The sequence below is a fragment of the Vanellus vanellus genome (genome assembly GCF_965231255.1).
Source record: "Vanellus vanellus genome assembly, chromosome: 3".
Taxonomy (NCBI): Eukaryota; Metazoa; Chordata; class Aves; order Charadriiformes; family Charadriidae; genus Vanellus; species Vanellus vanellus.
In genome coordinates, this window is record NC_138907.1 from 29,216,257 (window position 1) to 29,236,197 (window position 19,941).

Sequence of the window (19,941 nt, forward strand, 5' to 3'; positions counted from 1 at the left end):
GCACGTGCTCGAATCAAAGGGAAATTGCTTTACAGAAGTTGCTTTATTACTGATTTAGGCAGAGCCACTTAAGAATAATGCTTAGTGATTCTGAAAATCCAATAATCAACGCAAGGTTCTGTGTCTTCACAAGTTTCCTCTAATTCTGTTGTTAGACTGGATGGCAACCGCAGAACTGATTTCCTTGCACATTTGGGACTGTTTAACTGTAGCCTGAACTTTTACAAATCAGACTTGGTGTGTAATTAGAGTATTCATTATAGAATGAAGGAATTCTGAGTACTGATGTTGATTCATGAAGAATAACAAAAATACATGACGGTCAGGAGGAGTCTCAGTTCATATCACATCCATTCCTTTGAGTTCATACTGAACCTCCTGTGGAACTGCAGAACCAAAAACCGTGGCTCTGCCAAGGAGTGACTGCCTGAATTTCCACTGGAAATTCCAGTAAGCATTAGCACTTAATTACTGTACTGTACCTTAAAGGCAGGAATTAAGTGATGTGCAGCATGGCTGTGGCCCTCTACTACTTTCTACACGTCTTAATGTGTCACACTACAACTGAAGTCGGGAGAAGAGCTCCTTTGCTGATAATCTGTGCTTGGCAGGATCTGCAGGTACATAATAAACAACTGACTCCCAATTATACAGCATAAATTGCCCCTGTTTTCTCAAGAGGATAATTGCATATTAATACATGCTCATTAATAATTATTGTAGGTACTGAAAAACAACCTAATTTCCTTTCCTTGTTTATACAGCTAGACTAACCTATTTTTGGACGTATTCTACATACACAGAAGCTTATTCTGCCTTCAGGTTTCTTAAATGACATCGTAGTTCTCATAGACAAAAGGCATAAAAGGGTCTGTCTTGCTTAAAACTTCAGTCTAGTTCTTGAGCTCTGACCTCATAGGAATACAGGGTCAACTCTGAGGATTTGGGCACTCGGCATGGTGCTGTGTAGTTGAGCATTTGGGTCCTCAGTAAGATCATCTCTGGATTAGGTTTTGCTCACGTTAAAGTCAGCTGGGCAAATAGTTTCTGCCATTTGACTTCTCACAGGCAGAGTTGTACTGCTTTCAATTAGCTCTCTCCCCTGCTTCTCCACCCACCCCAAGCCTCCTGGAGACCAGGAATGGTGTAGTGAGTAACGGGAATTTTCAAATAGCATGGTGTCAAATTGATTCCAGGTTCTGCAGCCATGTTGCAAACTAATTTTTGCCACGACCTTTTATTTTAAAATATCTGGTATATTTGTTTTCTGTATCTTTGCCACTTCCATCTTTTAAAAGAAAAGCTTGTGGGAAATTTACTGGTTGTGTAGAAGGGTGAGGAAAGAATGAAAGAATTTTTTTTTTTTTTTAACACTGGAAAATTTCTTGCTTTCATAATGTAATAGGATGTAAGCTTGAGATGAAAAATTTTGAGGTGCTTGTTTCCAGACGTAAAGCTATATTGTTTAAAGCTTGCGTAGGCAGCTCATGTAATTACTTTGAGCAGGAACTGTACAGATTATCTTATCACTGAATATTACAGGATGATATTCAAGTTACATATTTTGCAGCTTGTGCTTATGCTTGTGTGCATATAATATAGATGCATGTGAAGTAAGCGCTGGAGAACTGAAGTAATAGGTCCCCACTGTGAGATTTTATGCAATGTACACTTAACACATGTAAATGCTTTGTCTGACAGTCATGGCAATCACCATGGAATAACATGGAAGGATTAGAAAACACTTTTGTGGTAACTGCAGGCCACAGCGGTTTGATGAAAAGTCCTAGTACAAAATTGCTTTCACATCAGAAAATTCTGTATCATCAGAAATTCCTGAAATGTCAGCAAGGGTGTAGCCCTTAAAAATCCTTGAATACTCCAGGGTTGTTTTTTTTTTCCTTGTTTTCCTTTGTCTCTTTTGTCCCCTTTCATCAGGTATATGAGCAACTGAGTGTATAAATATTGTGCAGTCATGTACTCATGGGGAATGAGTCTTACTCATTGGTGTACTTACTTTTTTTTTTTCCCCAGAGCAGTTAACTTCTTTCAGAAGTAAAGTTTTCAGTGTAGAACTGGCACTGTAAACATCCTGTCAAACGGCTACCTTGCACAGAACTTGATCAGTCCTTTGTATGTAAGCAAACACGTACAGCGTGTTCAGTTTTCTGATTTCATAGAAGAGCCCCAGAGAACTGCATGCTTAGCTTCCTTGTAAAAAAAAAAAAAAAAAAAAAAAAACAAAACAAAACAAAAAAAAAAAACAAAAAACAAACAAAAAAAACCCCAAACCTGGAAAAATATATGCAGAAAATAGATAAGAGGTGCTTGATTTTTCTAGAACTTTTTTTTCCAAAACTGTGGCTGGGAAAGGTAAAAAGTCCACCTTGGTTTTTTCCAACTGAAAGCAATAAGAACATAAAAAAATCTGTTAGTCATCTCCAAATATTTACAGAGCGCTTTTGCCTTTCAGGGAGCTCCACGTGCCGCAGGGTAACGGCAGGCTTTGGGGCTGAGGGTTGGAGTTGGCCAAGTCAACCTGCAGAGAGTGCAGAGCCGGGAGGGGGCTGGGGGACAGTGGGGTGTGAAGCGGGTGGGCTCCGCGCTCTGCAGCCTGCCCGGTGGGTGTCCCTCTTCTCAGCTGGCTTGGCGCTCGACTCGGGAGGGGTAGGACCTGAAGGGGAAAAGGAAGGAAGAGCTTTCTGTCTGCTTTTATCTTTCCACGTGGTTCTGCACTCAGGTGAAGATGTCTTCCCCTGAATATTCAGCTATTTCAGCAGTCAAGTGCATACTATTTTAAAATCCAAAGCCAAAAAGCATATATACTGCCTTTTCATTTTTTTTAATGGTATCTTAGCTTTCATGTAATCAAGTATAATTCAAACTCAACCATCTTTTTCACTATAGGTTTGTCACACTATTAGACTTCCTTTGTTGCCATTTCTTACAATGGGTCAAATGAAACATGGTTTTGTGTGGGGGGGTTGGGGGGGGGGGGGGGGGGGAGGGAGATGCTTTTATGCTTTCTGGCTCCATTTGAACTGCATACTGTGGAACAGTAAAACCAGAACAGTTAAGCTCTGTTTTGATGGTGTGAGTCAACATCTGTTATCATAGGAACATATGGTTTTGTGACTTGTATTTTTTTTAATTACAAAAGAGAAACTCTCATGTCCTTTCAGATGCCAAGTGACACACGACACTTTTTTTTTTTCTTCCTTACAGTGCTATACTTTAAAATGAATATACTTTACTTTTGTTTGTGCTAAGTGGAAATTAAAAACTGACACGCCCTTATTCTGACTATGCTTTTACTGTCAATTGTAATTACTTAAAGCAGTAGTCTAGTAAATAATGTTGTCTGCCAAGGAGTTCTTAGGTGGAGTTTTCTGAACCACTCCCCAGCACTCTGAAGAACTCCTTAGACCTCTGGTGTCTGTTGCTGACAGTTAAAAAAAGAAGAATTTGCCCTCACATTCTTGCTGTATAGTACTTGGGATTGCAATACTAAACTTTTTAAAGATCTAAGTTGGCAAGCCTGAGCTTGGAAGCCTGTTTTCAGATACTGGTCATCTTAATGAGCTGTGGAGGAAGTAAATAAGCATTATGCCTGTATTCTAATATATTTACTTATGTGTGTGTATAAAATGTATATTGCAGATATGTATCTATTATATATAAGCATTCAGAGGTATTGTCTCCTCTAACCTAGGACTAGTGTTTATATGACTTTTGTTTCCATGTGTATTAACGATGCCTCAAAAATTGTAGAGCTAAAATCATAGGATCATAGAATGGTTTAGGTTGGAAAGGACCTTGAAGATCATCGAGTTCCAACCCCCTGCCATAGACAGGGACACCTCCCACTAGACCAGGTTGCCCAAGGCCACGTCCAGCCTGGCCTTGAACACCTCCAGGGATGGGGCCTCAACAGCCTCTCTGGGCAACCTGTTCCAGTGCCTTACCACGCTCACAGTGAAAAAACTTCTTCCTAATGTTTAATCTGAACCTGCCCTCTTCTAGTTTAAAGCCACTCCCCCTTGTCCTATCGCTACATGCCCTAGTAAAAAGTAAAAAGCCCTTCCCCAGCTCTCCTGTAGGCCCCCTTCAGGTACTGGAAGGTCGCAATAAGATCTCCCCAGAGCCTTCTTTTTCCAGGCTGAACAGCCCCAACTCTTTCAGCCTCTCCTCATAGGAGAGGTGCTCAATAATTGGTTATTTTGAAAGTGGTTGTTCTCTGAAAACTCTTGTGCTGTCAGATGTAGTTGTGGTGGAGAGAGATCGGAGTGCAGTAAGACACTGAAAAATGCTTGGTATGTGAAATTTATTGTAGTGCTTAAGGAATCGTATAGTTTTATAATGGTATGTGTATTGTGTGTACATAGAGAACAAACCTCAAATAGAGGACAGCTCTAACTACCGCAAAGTACAGCAAAGGTTTAACATCCATGCAAACCTCATACTGAAACAAACCGTTGAGACTACAAATGAGTAGTCACCTATGCCACTTCTGACTAGCCACTTACTGGTAAAATTGAGCAACTTCAGCCAAACTGTATAGACTATTCACAGAATTTTACTATAGGAGACAGATATAAAAAGCTTCCTCCCCTCAAAGTTGTTGAATAATAAGATGGCCTATGAAATACTCTGCAAATTTGAACCAGTTGCTACAAGATTATAAAAGCCCGAAGGCAGATACCAAAATTTAAGTGAGCACTTTATTGCTCTTGTGTGAATCCGGCTTGATTCACTTGAACCCAGTATTTAACTGCTAACTGCCTCATTTGGAAAAGGATATCAGGTTCTGTGTATCCTGTGACAGCTCATCCATCATCACCATAAAGAGATTTAACAAGACAGGGAAAAAAACCCTCGTATTTGACTAGTATGTATGTATGCATGCATGCAAAGAAGGGGAGGAGGAAGTTTTGAACAAGATCCTTGTTCCATTAGCCAAAAAAGACACTGCTGCCCCTTATAAAAACGGTTAATGTTTTTGAAATTTTTGCATTGCATATATTGCATAGTAACCAATAGAACCTACTATTTTCCATAGTGATTAGTCTGTTCAAAACATCAATCCTCCTCCTTGGGGGAGCACAGTTATGTGAATTGCCCTGAAAATTGTAAGTAACTTTAAAGTTACTGGTTTAGGGCCTTTGTTCAGGAAGAGTGATCGGTGTGTGAATGACAGGCAGTGGTGCAGATGGCCAATGAAATATTCTTTGTTGTAATCTTTTGTTCACCTATTGCTAAACCTAAATCATGAAAAACAGAGAATGCAAAGGCTGATAGCTAGAAAATACAAACTGCTGCAAACATGAGCTGAATTGCAAAGACAAGACGAAGGCATAGATCTCTAAACTGTGGAAAATCTTATAATGGGAGAAGATATGTTTGCGTAACTGAGACTATCCCATTTCAGCTGATAGCTTTATATCAGCTAAAATGTCACACATCCGTTCCAAGGTTAGCAAAGATCAAACATCTTCCTTCTGCCTTTCCCAAAATTACTGACTGATGTATATTATTGCTCCGAAGTCTTAAGTCATGTCTCATGATTGAATTGCATGATAAAGAATATTCCCATTGATTAATAATTGGTCTGATTGTCTAACCTGTACTCACCTTGGTAGTCCCTCAGAGGAATTGGCTTCAGGAGAATGACTCAAATGTGAAATGAGTGTTCGAAGGTTGAACCTTGTTTTACCAAATGTAATCTCTATTGCAGCCTGTGGGAATTTAAAACATCGAATAAACCTGAGTCTCCTTAAGGTTTTGTAGTGACATTATATTCTGGGATGGGAAAAAGGGTTCTCTGAGTTTTGCTAAATAATCCAGTTTTACACACTGGCTGCAAATCAGGGTGTGGTATGAAGATAACTTGATCCTACAAGCTAGAAAGAACTAATCTGTGCTGAGTTAATTTCCTTAACTAATCTGAAATTGTAACAGAGAATTAAAAATAATTATGCTATAGTTCAACTCTAATGTTTTGGGGAGATATGCCAAGTTCTGTAGGGCATCTGATTTCCTTTAGCTAGTCCTTCTGTTTATGCATGTTGATGTTTTATTTGCAAAGCCGCAGATAAATATAGCTGGAGACGGTGGGCTTCCTTTGTCTTTTTAAGGTGTTTCAGTTAGTTGCACTGCAGAGGAGGTGACCTGCTGCTTATGAGTCTGAAGAATGATATGCTGTTTGGGGTCTGCCCCTCAAAGAAAATGTATGACAGTTTAGGGTGAGGGTAAATAAGACAGAAATATATCAACACAGAGATAAGGAAAAGCAGATGTAGAAAGAGCAGCGCTCAAGGCTGAATTTACAAGCTGTTTGTTACTGATGTTCAGACAACTGTCATTGCTGTGAAAGTACCCCAGTGGGTTGAGCAGCATGGGCAGAGAGTTTTGAGTGGGTCTGGGAGCACGTGGAATAAATCATGCTATTTCCATGTCTCCTTGGCACCCATGACCCGGACTCCTTGCGATCAGAGGGTCGCTGGCGTTGCAGGTATCTCCATGAATAGAGCGTGTTTGCCAATCATGGAGAAGCAGTATGCACTGATAAGGAGTTACCTGCCCGCTGTTTGTGCAGTGTGTGCTCAGAATTGTTTCATGTGAACACAGCAGGATAACACGTGCTCTGCCTCCTCTGGCTATGTGCTCCTATTTTGATGTGCTGTGCTGTCCTGTGTGGTCACTAAAGTAACAAAACTCGAAGTACACAGAAGTTACAGAAAGACAAAGCTAGAAGTGCTGTCGAGTCCAGTTGTTTACTCTCACAAACACAGTTTATAGTACACAAACTGATACAGCTCCACCTTGAAAAGCAGTAAACTTCCCCGGACAGTTTTCGGAAAGATATATTAAGAAAGACAAATTTTTCTCATTAGAAACTGATTTCTAATTTCTAGTCTGAGCATATGTGTGGCTAGTCTTTATCTATTTACTCTTGTGCTGTTGTTTTCCTTGACCTTAGGCAACTTTTTTCCTTTCTGTATTGTCCTTTTCCCTACAATGAATTTATAGGTAGTAGTCCTATCCCTTCCAAGCCTCTTGTATGAAATTCTGATCTGAGGATCATCAAAACTTTCTCTATAATAATACAATTCTGAAGCAATGTCTTGAATATGACTGGCCATTATTTTGTGTATTTTTCTACCTACGAGTCTCATGAATGTCTTGTAAACTGACAGTGTTTTCTATCTCTCTCCTGAAACATTAATATCCTTGTGTTTCTTGGGACTGTGATATTGATGCTCATAGACACCCTGTCATAAACACTTTGTAATCCTGCCAACTAATGAGACAGCATCAGATGTTTTTGGATCCAGGTGTTTATCTGTAGCTCCACCTTGAATTCTGAGCTCTTGGGGTTGATCTATCTACTGCTGTTATGTGACAGTTACTTCTCTAGGTGACCTCTACCTCCTATATACTATCAGTCTTCTAATTTTGCATCAGCAGCATATGTTGTTGGCACTTCCCTAGTCTTTGGGATGGGGACCTTAGAAAATTTGAAAGATCAAGGAACTCCACCAGTGATACCCTTTATTACTTTTCTTCTTGTGTCCACCTATTTTCTTCTCATCTTAGCCTTGTTCTAAAGCTTGCCTATTGTGAAGGTGCTTAGCAATTCAAATCACGTCTGCCCTTCTCCAAGTACAAGTATTGGATTTGCTATTTTCTTGCTTTAAAAATGGACATGGTCATGAAAAACCTTTTCTTCGCTATCCTTAAGTTTGAAACTTAAACAAACAAGCCCTGTTTGACAGGGCTTTAGGGGCTGCTTCTGTGAATGGAAGAATAATGTGAAGAAGCAAAGGACAACAGTAGATGGATATTCCCTTCTATGATGTATGAGCTTTTTTTGACCTGACCTGTTCCTGTTCTTTATGTATGCACATTTAAACTACTACATGAAATGCATTTTTTTCTCTCATACATAAAAAATGGATGTGTGGATCTTAGTCTGCATGTTGATGCTATTGTTGTTGTATTGCTGAAATCAAATTAGGATATATGTAAATCTCATGTCAAGTTCCTGCTGTGGTATGTCAGTTGTGTATATGATCCTGTTGATAGATCCACAATGTCAGGTGGATAGACTGATGTTCTTCCATAATTGCATCATCAGTGCTTTTAATTTTGATGGTGAAGCCTTATTTTTTGCATCATGACTTTTTTTTTTTTCTCTCTCTCTTTTAAATCTCCTCCTCTTTTGCAAAGATTCATACATTTTCTTTTTGAGTTTGCTGCATTAAAGGTGGCTAAGCTATGGAATACTGCCATAGCATATGTGGTAGCTTAACCACAGCCTTCAGCTTTTGGTTTTGTTCGCCTTTGGAGATGCAAACCCTTCTCTCACTGAATGGAGATTTCCACTCTAGGCTGTCTCTCTGCTTTTACAAGTGGTGCAGTGCATTTTATTTTTGATGGGGGGTGAGGGAGGAGTGGGGTGGTGCAGGTTGAAAGATAAGAAAGCTGTGTTGTAGCATACTGGTTCCAAAAATGATAAAATGTGAAAAATAACAGACTAGTTCCAAGGCCATGAAATCAAAATAGATTTTGCACTGGAGATATAAAAAGAGACTATGTAAAACATTTCTGAAATAATTTATGCTGAGTTCAAGTTTAAAGCCAGAGATATAATAGTATATTATGTGTTCTTTTGGCATTCTGTTTTTAAATCAACAAAATGAGCTCAACTTTTGCACTGTGCTCAGTGCATTGATTCTCTTAATATCGTACAGTTAGAACTACCAGTCTTTCAAATGGCTCATTTTCAAAATTGGAAGGCTTTTTATTGTTTTTTAGTGTCATCTACCCAGTTTCTATGATAGCGATATGCTGTGGCTTATTAGTATTCCTGTGCTGAGCTGTCAGCTTCTTTACTTATGTATATGTCACTGTGTTCTGGGCTGTCTTGTTGTCACCCTCACAAAGAGAAGCATTCATATGTCTCTTTGCTTGCCAATTAATGTTTTTCTGGTTATGCTTACTTATCCTAACCACCTGTATAACCTACCTGTTGGTAACCCAGTGGAGCTGGTAAACTTTGCCAGTCCTGGGCAAGGGCTTAGTCCTGCTGTAGGCAAGGTAGCTTGCCTGTTGCAATCCTAGTTTAGAGTCTAAAAGGTCTTACAGTATGCGTGTGGCCTGGCTATGCCAGTTGGCCTTAGGGCTAGAAAATGCGCCCTGGCTCTGCTTAGCTTGCTAACGCTGAGAGAGATATATATATATCCAAAGGGTAAAGACCTATCAGGACATCTCCCGAGACTGAATATTTTTATGTTGTGAAGGTATTTATTTTTCTTCCTCTCTCTACCATATTGTTTTCCTCATTGCTTCCAGATATTTTACTATCTTATTTCAAGGAGTGGGGTTTTCTTTTTGCTGGTGTGTTTTTTTGGTGTGGGTTTTGTGTTTTGGTTGTGGTTTGGCTTTCTTTTTCTAGCTAATTATTTACTTTTAAATCTGCTTCATCAAGGCTGTGACTTGAAGGACCTTAAACATGAGCTAACTTGAACTCGTATGAAACGATCTGCCAAAGTCTTCAGATAACAAGTCTAAATTCCCATAATAATACAACTTATTGATCTGCAAAGTTAATGAAATCTCTGAATAGCATGCAAAAAATTATTTTGAAGTATAGTCTTTCAGCTAGAAGAAACTTGTCATTTGAATTTAAAGTCTGGTGTAAAGACGGCTGAAACCATTGGGAGTTTTGCTAGTGCTCTTAATTGAGGGTAGACTTGGCCTCCAAACACAAGCACTGCAAGGGCGAAAGCATTATAGTCCAGTGGAAGCTATGCTTTCTACTCAAAATAACCTCTCTGTTCTGAGAGGTCAGGCTCTGAAAGCATCCCAGAACTGGGACTTCACTAAAGAGTAATAAAAGTTGCATGTGAAATTGCATGCACTTTGGTAACAAGGTAAAATGAAAAATGTGGGGGAAACACGTAAAGTCAACAGCAAAATATTTTTTTCATTAATTATACCATACATGTAACTATACAGACATCAGATTTGGAATAGGCAGTCTCCATTCATATTGCAGAAATGCCCTCTATCTATGTATGTACCTACACGATTATATTGCAAATTCTCTTCATTCTGAAACTAATTGACTGCTGTAGTGCTAAAGCTGGTGTCCCCTAGAGCCTATGGCAAAAAGTGGAAAGCCACAGCCATTGCTGAGGCTGGTCCTCCTGATTAGACTGGCTGCAGTTTCACTGCCTGGTACTCAGCTTAGATTTCCATCAAGGCCTGTACTGCCCGAAGATGAAATTATAATTATTTTTAGTTCTAAGGGCCTGAATAATGGAAAGAACATCTTGCATCTTGAAAAAAATTGTGGTTTTATAGCATGCTTAGGAGGATTTGTGCTGCATGCCATGAATGGCTCGTGAGGTGTTTGAAGGGACAAGACTACATGGGAACTTTTGAAAGACTGACCCAGGTGTGGGGCCGAAATGTGGTGTAGTCTAGCTCCAAACCTTGCTTTGAGTAGAGTGAACCATCTTACAGGTCCCCAGCTATCAGCAATCTTCAGTGAACCATGTTAGCAGATTCCAGGTTTTCTCCTTTATGCTTGTTGTAGAAGGGAGCTTAGACACAACTGGTGTTACGGGCAGCGTGGACAAACAGGGGCTCAACAGCCAATGAGGGAGTCAAATTATTTGACAGTATAGATTTATAGTCTGCAGAAGTCAAAAGAAATCTGAATCAACCCTTTAAAATTCAGATTTGGTCTCCTCTAAAGGAGTCGTAATGGAAAGTGTATGTGTGTTCATGTTTATGTACAGGAAGGAAGGGTAGAGATTGAAATTTGACCTTTGAAAAATTTTGTGCCACAGTCCCAAGCGTAGGTTGGATGAACTCTTACTTGGTCCTCCTTATTTAATGATTATTGGGGTGTTAATATTGAGTTGGAGCTGTCTGTGCTTTTTTTAAGATTGAGATGTGTTAGTGACATGAGAATGGGCAGATTAAAATTACTGGGTTGAGTTCCTTCTGCATTTATTTTTATTGAGTTACATGGTTTAATTATGCTGCAGTAGGGGATAATTTAATGTGTCTAAAAAAGAAAAAGTCAACTTACTGCCAAATTCACATATTCGTAATACTCTAGGTTAGACTGAACTAGAGCTGTACTTCGAAAAGAAAAAAATAAATTGATATTTTGCACTGGAATTCGATAATTTTTAGGACATGTGGGTGGGTAAAGGGTAGTCGGGTAACTTTAATTAGAATAAATGAGGCCATTATGTTTTTAATGATTTATAAGCTACTTATTGATATTTAAATAGTACACTGAATTTGTTGCATAGCATCCCTTTGAAAGTATAACTTAAAGGCTGTAATAATGTAATATATAGTATTTATAAGTCCTTTATGGGAAGACTGCCTGCTCCTACCCTCTATTCTTATACCTTCCCTTTAAATTTATGCAGTCGTCCTGTGTATGATAGTAGGAGGTTGCTTCATGCAAACAGTGGTGTGTGGGGAGATTTCATAAATAGCAAGGAAATGTTCATTCCAATTTAATTTAAAAAAAAAAAAAAAAAAAAAAGGCAGCACATTCCATGTATTTTGATGTAAAGATCTAATACTTGTTAGGAATGGCTAAATGATTTCTTTTTTTTTTTTTTTTTTTCCTAAACTGTTGTAATGAGAACTATGGGAAAAATATACAACATCCTGCTGTATTATATACTTCTCAGCTGTTCCTTAGTAGTAGATTCATTCTTCATATCCAAGTGTTCCTTCATCCAGCATTTATTGTCTGTTGTTTTACTACCCTAACTCACCACAATTTGCTGGTATCAAAACTTAAAAATATCAAGAACACATTTTAATAGAAGTAATGCATGACCTACAGTTCATCCATGAAAAAAGTAAAATAATCTAGAGTTCATAGATGTGGTGTGGTGTGTGGTTTTTGGTTTTGTTTTTGTTTGTTTTTTTTTTTTTTGAAAAGTTAGATTTAATCTTTTATAGGGGGAAAAAATAGCATTTCTCTCTTTACCGGAGCTGGAAAAGCTTTCCCCACAACTGGCCATGACGAATTCCTGAATAGTAAACTTTTGCCTGAGTGGGCAGTTTTTTAAACAGGTATGACAGGAGTTCTTCTATGAAGAATTATCAGAAAATGAGGACCTCACGTATTTTAAGTATATATTGCTAAAATACAGGAATAAGAGAATGATTTTAGATTCACACCATGTTTTATCTATATAACACATGATGAGATTGTTAAATTATTATTGGTCCTAACCTCCTAACTCTTATTTTCCTTATTCTTTTCTCTCCAGCAGTTTTCTCAAGTTAGCTGTTTACCAGCAATAAGCAAAACAGATCTTCACTTGTACAGTAATTAAAAAGCAATCTAGTTAAGATTGAGTATAGGTTTAGCTCAAGCTGAGAGTCTTGTGGAGCACAAAAAGGGCTTGGGGGAGTGCCTCAGTTGATCATTCACTCAAAAAGGTATGGTAGGTCTGATTCTAAATATGGATGAAAATATGCTTATATCCACATTAGCCGGCATATCTTTAAAGTGTAATTCTGTTGTTGTCAGCTAACATTAATGCTGCTTATTTGAACTGGCAGTCCTTTTGTCTTTTATTAGTAAACCACGTGGGAAGCTGAGATCTTCATCAATAACTGGTACTCTTAAGCTTTGCCACAGTACAGTTACACAGCTGGTGACAGGGAAGGTGCTAATATTGGTTCTCCAAGATAAACTCCCAGTTAATTTCAGAAGCATTACTGGCCTCAGTCTCAAACCATGGGATTTACAATATTTTATTTTCCCAAATTTTGCTATAAATGAATCTGCAGGACAATGGCCAGCAGTGGATGTAAAGATTAGTCAATATATATAGAGGTAATACACTGCAACACTTCCAGAATGTGAGACATTTGAAATTATCTTAAAAGTAACATGTATCTTTTATGTAATAGAATCAAATTTGTAAATAGCCAGTAAACATTACAAAGGAAAAGAACAAACACATTTGACAGGGCACCCATAGTTCATCACTGCAGTGTAACATTGAAATCGTGCTGTGAGAGTAATACAGGTATGAATATTAGGAGAGCTTGTTAAAAATGTGGATGCACATGTAACTTCAACCAAATATATTTTACAGTATTTATAATTAAAAATGTATACCTATTGCTTAAACCCAGCTAAGCTATTTTTTTTTGCCAATTTATCCTTGAAAAGAGGAACATTCATATCTTGTAGGCCTGTTTGTTAATTTATTGTTTCATCCTAATTACATTTGTGAAAACAGCTTCACATCAAAGTACATTCATGGGCTCAGGAATTCAGTACAAACCTTGCTTGAAAAGTTGGCTTTGTCTTGAAAGTAGAGTTAAGATGAAGTTTGTAACGGAAATTTTAGTTGTAGCCTTGGCCTGTGTGCTGTTAGCCAATACTACTATAACGAGTCAGCTTTTTAAAAAAAAAAAAAAACAAAGTGCCAATTCTGTCTTTCACAATGAAAGACAATAATGCAGTTAATTCTGTCTTCACTGTGCAGCCTTCCTCTGCGGTCTTGAATGGTGAGGACAGAATTAAGTCCAAGGTACGTATCACAACAACAACTTTCTGATGTTAGTTCTTGGTTGCCGTCTTGTGTTGTAACTCAGCTCAGTGGTGGTACTTGAAATGATGAGACCAGAAGAATTTGGCCCTGTCTCTTCTTTGTAAGAAATACTGGCAGTGGAGGTTAGTGGTGTGTTGCAATCTGCTATATGATATGTTGGGGTTAGGGGAGGAGGGAGCCCTACTTATCACGTCTGCCTTGGGAACCTCCCCAAGTTCAACAGGAGGAGAACGGCACGTATGAGGGAGGAAAACCCCAGTGTTGATTGGTAACAAAAACAGCCAATAAATTCACATCAAGGATGCCATCTGTGACATGAATATGTACTTAAATCTGCTATCTGAACGTACTGCAGTACATTAAAAAAAAATAAAATCCACCCTTGAATATATGAGAATATCTAACTGAAATGCCAAGCAAAGGGTCAAAAGGTTAGAGAGAGGGAGGGAGGAATTAATAATAAAAATGAAGCAATGGGAGGGGAGGGGGAGATAGGAAAAAGAAAAACCTTCACAAGCAAGACTGTTGGAAAAAGTTGCTCAGCTTATATTATGAAACATATCCTTTAGAATAATTTGCTTCTCCCTTTATGTAACATTTAGTAGCTATCTCTTGTTAATTACAATTTGTGACAACTGCTACAAGGCAAATACTAGTTTAATTAAAGTTCACTGTGGATATTTGAATGGAATTCAATTGGCCTTAGATTTAACAGGGAAGAAGTATTGGGTATTATTTTAATAATGCAAATTTGGGCTGAAGAAGTGACCATAACTTTCATGAGAAATAAGTCCATCTGTAATTTGTAATTCATTTGATCTTAAAGGTCGCTCAGTTACAAAACCATTGCTATTCTGAGTTAATATGCTGGAGAATTTGCTTTTTCTGTGCCTCCCCTCCACCTCCTCCCCCTAGAGAAGAAAAAGGAACAGCTGTTGAGTCAGTAGAAATCACAGGATGTGATTTACCTTTGCATATGCACAGTGTGAAAGGAAAAACAATAAATACCTGAAACTAATAATTCATAAACATCTAATTGGTTGAAAATTCATTAATTTTTCAGTGATTACTTAGGAAAAAATTACCAAAAAAGAGAAATCGGTCTCAGGAGGTAGTCTAATTTTATTTTCTTCTATGGTCAATCATTGTGAAAAGGTATGCTTTCCGAACGTTTTGATGCTTCTTGTGAAAATATTACCTTGAAACACTACAGCTGTCAATTAGTTCAAACTGCCACCATTTTTAATCAGGCATATTGCGGTTACGCACAGAAACATCTGAGAAGTCTGAAACATTCGTGAAAGCTTACAATGAATCAGAGACTTGTTATTCTGTGTGGATCTGTTACTTGGAGGTACTGGGTCAGCCCATCTCAAGCATATGACTGATGCATATCTTTGTACCCCCTGTGTTAAGGAGGATAAACAATACTATTTCAAATAGGAAACACTGAACAACGTAAACTGGTTTAGGTCCCCATGTGAGTACATGTATGTGCCACGATCTATCCCACAGTATTGGGACTCTTGATAAAGTCATAGAGTGGGGGGGGAAATGAGTGGAGAAACATGGAGCATTTGTTTAAAATGTATTTGGAGCACAAGAAGATGGATAATTAGAACATCTAGTCGTGTATTTTGCAGGACTTATGGAGATTGAGCAATCCTGTTACATATTCAGTTCATATTAACATTACAGCCCCTGCTCCTAATGTTCCAAAAGTGTCTTATTTAAGAGTCCTCTGGTAGATCATGAGAGTTAGTAGATCTTGCTAGAAGCATCGTATTTGGAGGGAGAGCTTTAGAGGAAACACCATATTAATTTGTTTGTCAAGTCTGATTTATGCATTATTAAACCAATGCAGTACAATTGGTTACAGCGTTTCCCTGTAAACCAGAATAAGGAAGAAATAACGGTTAAAAAATAATCCTAAAAAAAAGTGTAAAAAAAAAAAAAAAAAAGTAAAAGTAGATATCTACATTCAAAGACACTGAGTTTTTGTCTATCTTTTTTTCTGAAACTTTCATTCTCTTAAATGGTTGTATGCGTGTTTACTGAGGACAATTTATCTTAGATTTCAAAGTGAATTAACTTGCAAACCTCTGAAGTTTGGAATCCCCAGTATTAGATGGGGATTCAGTTTTTATTGTAAAGATGCTTAGCACCTTGTAAAAATCAAGTTTTTTTTCTGAGGTACCTCAGACAGGGCAAATAAAAGCTGGTGCACTTGCAATTATCGATTGCCTTTGAAAATTCAAACCTAGAAATTTCTAGAGATGGAATTTATTGGCCTGGGGTGGAGAAATGAAGTGTCTGAGCTGAAACTGGTTGGTGCTACAGGAGGGAATTTGGATGAATGGGTAAGATGTTGACTGAAGTTTCTGGACTGTAATGAGCTGAATAATTCAGATGTAGGAACAGTGATCTTGCTCTTATTCCTAGATGTTGATCATTATAATACATATATTGCTTCTTCTCTCCTACCCATAAAAACACAATAGCACAAAGTTTTATCTACCTTTAAAAATTATTTCAAAGGAACCAAAGTGGTTTAGGTACTGACTTTCATTGAATGCCTTTAAAAATATGTATCATCATCATGTGATTAGATCAGTCAAATAGCTCTTTAAATTATGAAGCGTGCCACGAAACTTTTAAGTCTATACTGAGAAATACAGAAATCTGAAATGTTTGTCTTTTTGAAATTGGATAGATCCATTGTCCATTGTTTCTGTTTAAGCAAGGACCAAACAGGTACAAGTAGTCCTAAAAGAAAAATGCAAATAAATTATACTGATCTGTCATGAGTCAGCTAAGAAATACAGAGAATAATGAAAACGAAACAAATTACTGCTCTGATCTTTGATTTCTTTTCTCTTCATGCTCTCTTACTTTGAGTTAGTTAAACTTGCTTGAATGATGTATTGTTCAAGAATACTTTTGTTCTAAATTACCTTTAGCGTACTTCACAGTTCATGCAATTAAAATAGTTGTTCAGAGTATGCAGATGACTTGCAGCCTGTGTGAGATCATGTCTTAGGAGATAATGCTTGAAGTGGATTACCAGCTGCCTTTGAAGCATTTCAAATTGGTTTAATTCGGGATAGAAATAACCACATGCTTTTGACACAATTCCATTTCATTGATGTTCCTGTTTGCCCTCAGAACTGTCTGTAGCTATCTCACAGTGTCCTAACCAGGATCTAATCATACAGTTTTATTTTGTAATTTCACAACGTATACTGTGTTTTGTTCTCTTATCAAACACGTGCCTGGTGCTCAAATACAACTGAAAACAAGCATACACACAACCAAAATCTGACATAAAAGTTTGTAGAGGTGATTAGCAAGTTAACTATACATTAAAAAAAAAAAAAAAAAAAAAAAGGTTAAAATCTGTTAGACTCTAAAACAAAATGGCATTTAAAAGAAGGCAAGGTTATTCTTTGTCAAGTACGTACTTAAAGCCTAATGAACAGTAGTATTTACTGATGCTGGGAAACTCAGTTTTGGAATTTGCTGCTCAGACCTTTACAAACACTTCAAGCTTTATAAATGCTAAATGTACATTGCAAAGTGGCACGATCAGTTATTGGCCTATGCTACATGATATATATTTTATGGTAGTTTATCCTATATGCAGCTTTTAAGGATTTGCTGGTTGTTTGTTGTTGCTGAGTTTAGCCCTTCTCTAGTATAAATGCAAAAAGCCTGTTTCTGATTTTTAAAAGATTCATAGTTCAGCAATGCAGAAATAAACACACTTGGAGCCTACAAAACAAAAAAGGAACTGAAACATTTCAGATGGCTGTGAATACTTCCCTTTCAGATAAGAGACCACTGCAGATGTCAGAATTTGAAGTCTTTTCTCTGGATTTTGTTTTTTCTAAGTATATGTGCTTCTGACCCTCAATTTTCAATCTGTTTTTTAAAAACCAGAAAGAGCTTTGCTTTTAAAAACAAAATATGTACTTAGTAGTTAAATAAAACAAATATCTGTGGAGGTTTTTTTTCTCCTTTTGTGCTTCTTACATATATTTTTAGAAAAAATCCTAACCATAATATTAGTCACTTTCAACTTTTAATTTATTCATTCATTTCAATGCTTTAGACAATAATAAAAATGTTCTAGAACATTAATGATATATGTAGCTTATGGCTTTAACCTGAAGGAGCTGAACAATGTAAGTGGTGCCCATTGCATTTTATGGATGACAGAAACTGGTAAAATAAGTCAACCTATTGGGAATTCTGATTCAGACTCTGGCACTGTCCTTGCTTAAATAACTTGGAATTTCATGTTATTTATATAATCAAGAAAATATCCTTAAATTTTGGATCTGTCATTTGACTTTGTGCCTGTCTGAATTTTCAGACCAGTTTTTTTGGGGAGTGCTAGGCTGTTTAGGGAGGGTCCAGAAACAGTCAGTTAGGTCTTAAATATGGTATAAGTCATGGTTCAGGTTACCGGATCTGAAGTAGGGAATACGTTGTATTTCAAACTAATATTTCCCTCTACAGTCAATGTTGCCTCTAAAATAGAAATCAAAGCTCAGGTTGATGGGCATCTCAGGTTAGGCTGTCTGTGAAAAGGCTGACCTGTCCCAGGCTCCTCGTATGTCAAATATGAACGATCCTGCCTGATGCTGCAGGACTGTTCGTGTGCTTCAGTGCCTCCCACTCTGCAAGATTCTTGACCAGCACACTCTGTATGACCATGTAGCAGTGGTGTTACACTTGGATTTTTTTACTTCTGCCATGGTCACAGGTACTCTGGGTATTTTCTTGTTTGCATGCCTCTGGTTAAGTATGGCCTTCCTTCATGGAAATAGCTTTATGATCCCCGTTGTGCAACAATGCATGAAACTGCAAACACCTGGAAAGATTTTCCATGGTGCAAGCATTAGTGCATCACTGGCCAAACATCTGGAACTCATTGGGAGATTCCCAACGGTCCCTTCAAGTGTGATTGAGATTTCTTTCTTTTATAAGATGCACATCTCTCTTGAAGTTGATTCTGAAAACTGAGAGGAAGCAGGGGGAGGGAAAGTATCTGATTGGCAAATGAAATTATCTATCACTGGGAACAGTTTTTTTTGTTAAAAATGTAAAATGTCAGCATGCGTGCACATAATTTTTTTTTTTGAAATAAAATATTCACTTAAAATAAAACTTCATTTGTTGTAGTTACCAAATAACAGGATTTTGGATATCGGGATGTCTGTAAATATTTTGGTTTTGAAATACAGAGTTTGACCTAAAGTGAAATGCTTTTCAAAGAAGTGGTAAAACTGACCTAGGTGTCAACATGTTAAGGAGTGAAATTCCCTGACTTAAGCTGATTCTCATAATGTACATTCTTGCCCTACATTTTATAGCTTTTCTTTTTCTGGCTAATGATATGGATAACCTAGAGGTGAAAAGTAGAGATGAAGCACCTCCCGTTATGTCTGCTATTTCCAATTTTTCAGTTTTCTTTCTTCCTGATCTTTCACATGTGAGTCCTTATTGTGACCTGTTGCAAATAGCTGTGGATATTGTTGCTCGGTACAATACCCTTTTGGGGACATCTGGCACATTGTGACTGCACTACATCTGGAAGATGGTACAAATTAATCTCTGCTTAAAGTCAAATCATTTTTGAATAGCCACAGTGACATAATTTCCAAGACTGTATGATGACATATATGGAAACTTCCTATACCCTTATTTTTTTTTTTTTTAAACTATCTTCCTTTTATTTTGACTTTTCCCGTAACAAAACAGGGCTCCATCCTAGGATGTTTTGCTGCTGCTCTCCGTAAACATTTGTTGATTTTTTTTTTTTTTATTTTATTTTTTTTATTTTTTACCCCCTTGTCAGGTTGAACACTCAGTCAGGTACTGGGAGAAAAAAATACCATACACATTACATACACATAAGTACATACTTACCATACACATTTTTCCCCAGCAGCATGCCCTGTGTAAAGAAACTGAGAGGTGAATTGTACAAGCTATGTTTTGTGACTGTCTGCTGCTCAAAAATGACTCTTAGAGGAAGATACCTCATAGGTCTAGCAACTGCCTCCATGTCCTGCTGGAGAATCTGAAACCCGTTAGAGCCAGTCACAGGAATTACACTTCACTGTAGAACTTATGTGTAAAGGTTTCCATCTATGTATTGTGGTCACTTCTAATATTACTTTCAAGTTGCAGGAAGATACTGATTGTTGGGTTTTGTTTTGCTTTATAATAAGAGCACAAATTTTTGAAGTGATGAGTATTTACAGTTTATTTTAAGCCTCTCTAATCTGATGCGTTTATGCTGAGTTCTCATGCTTGA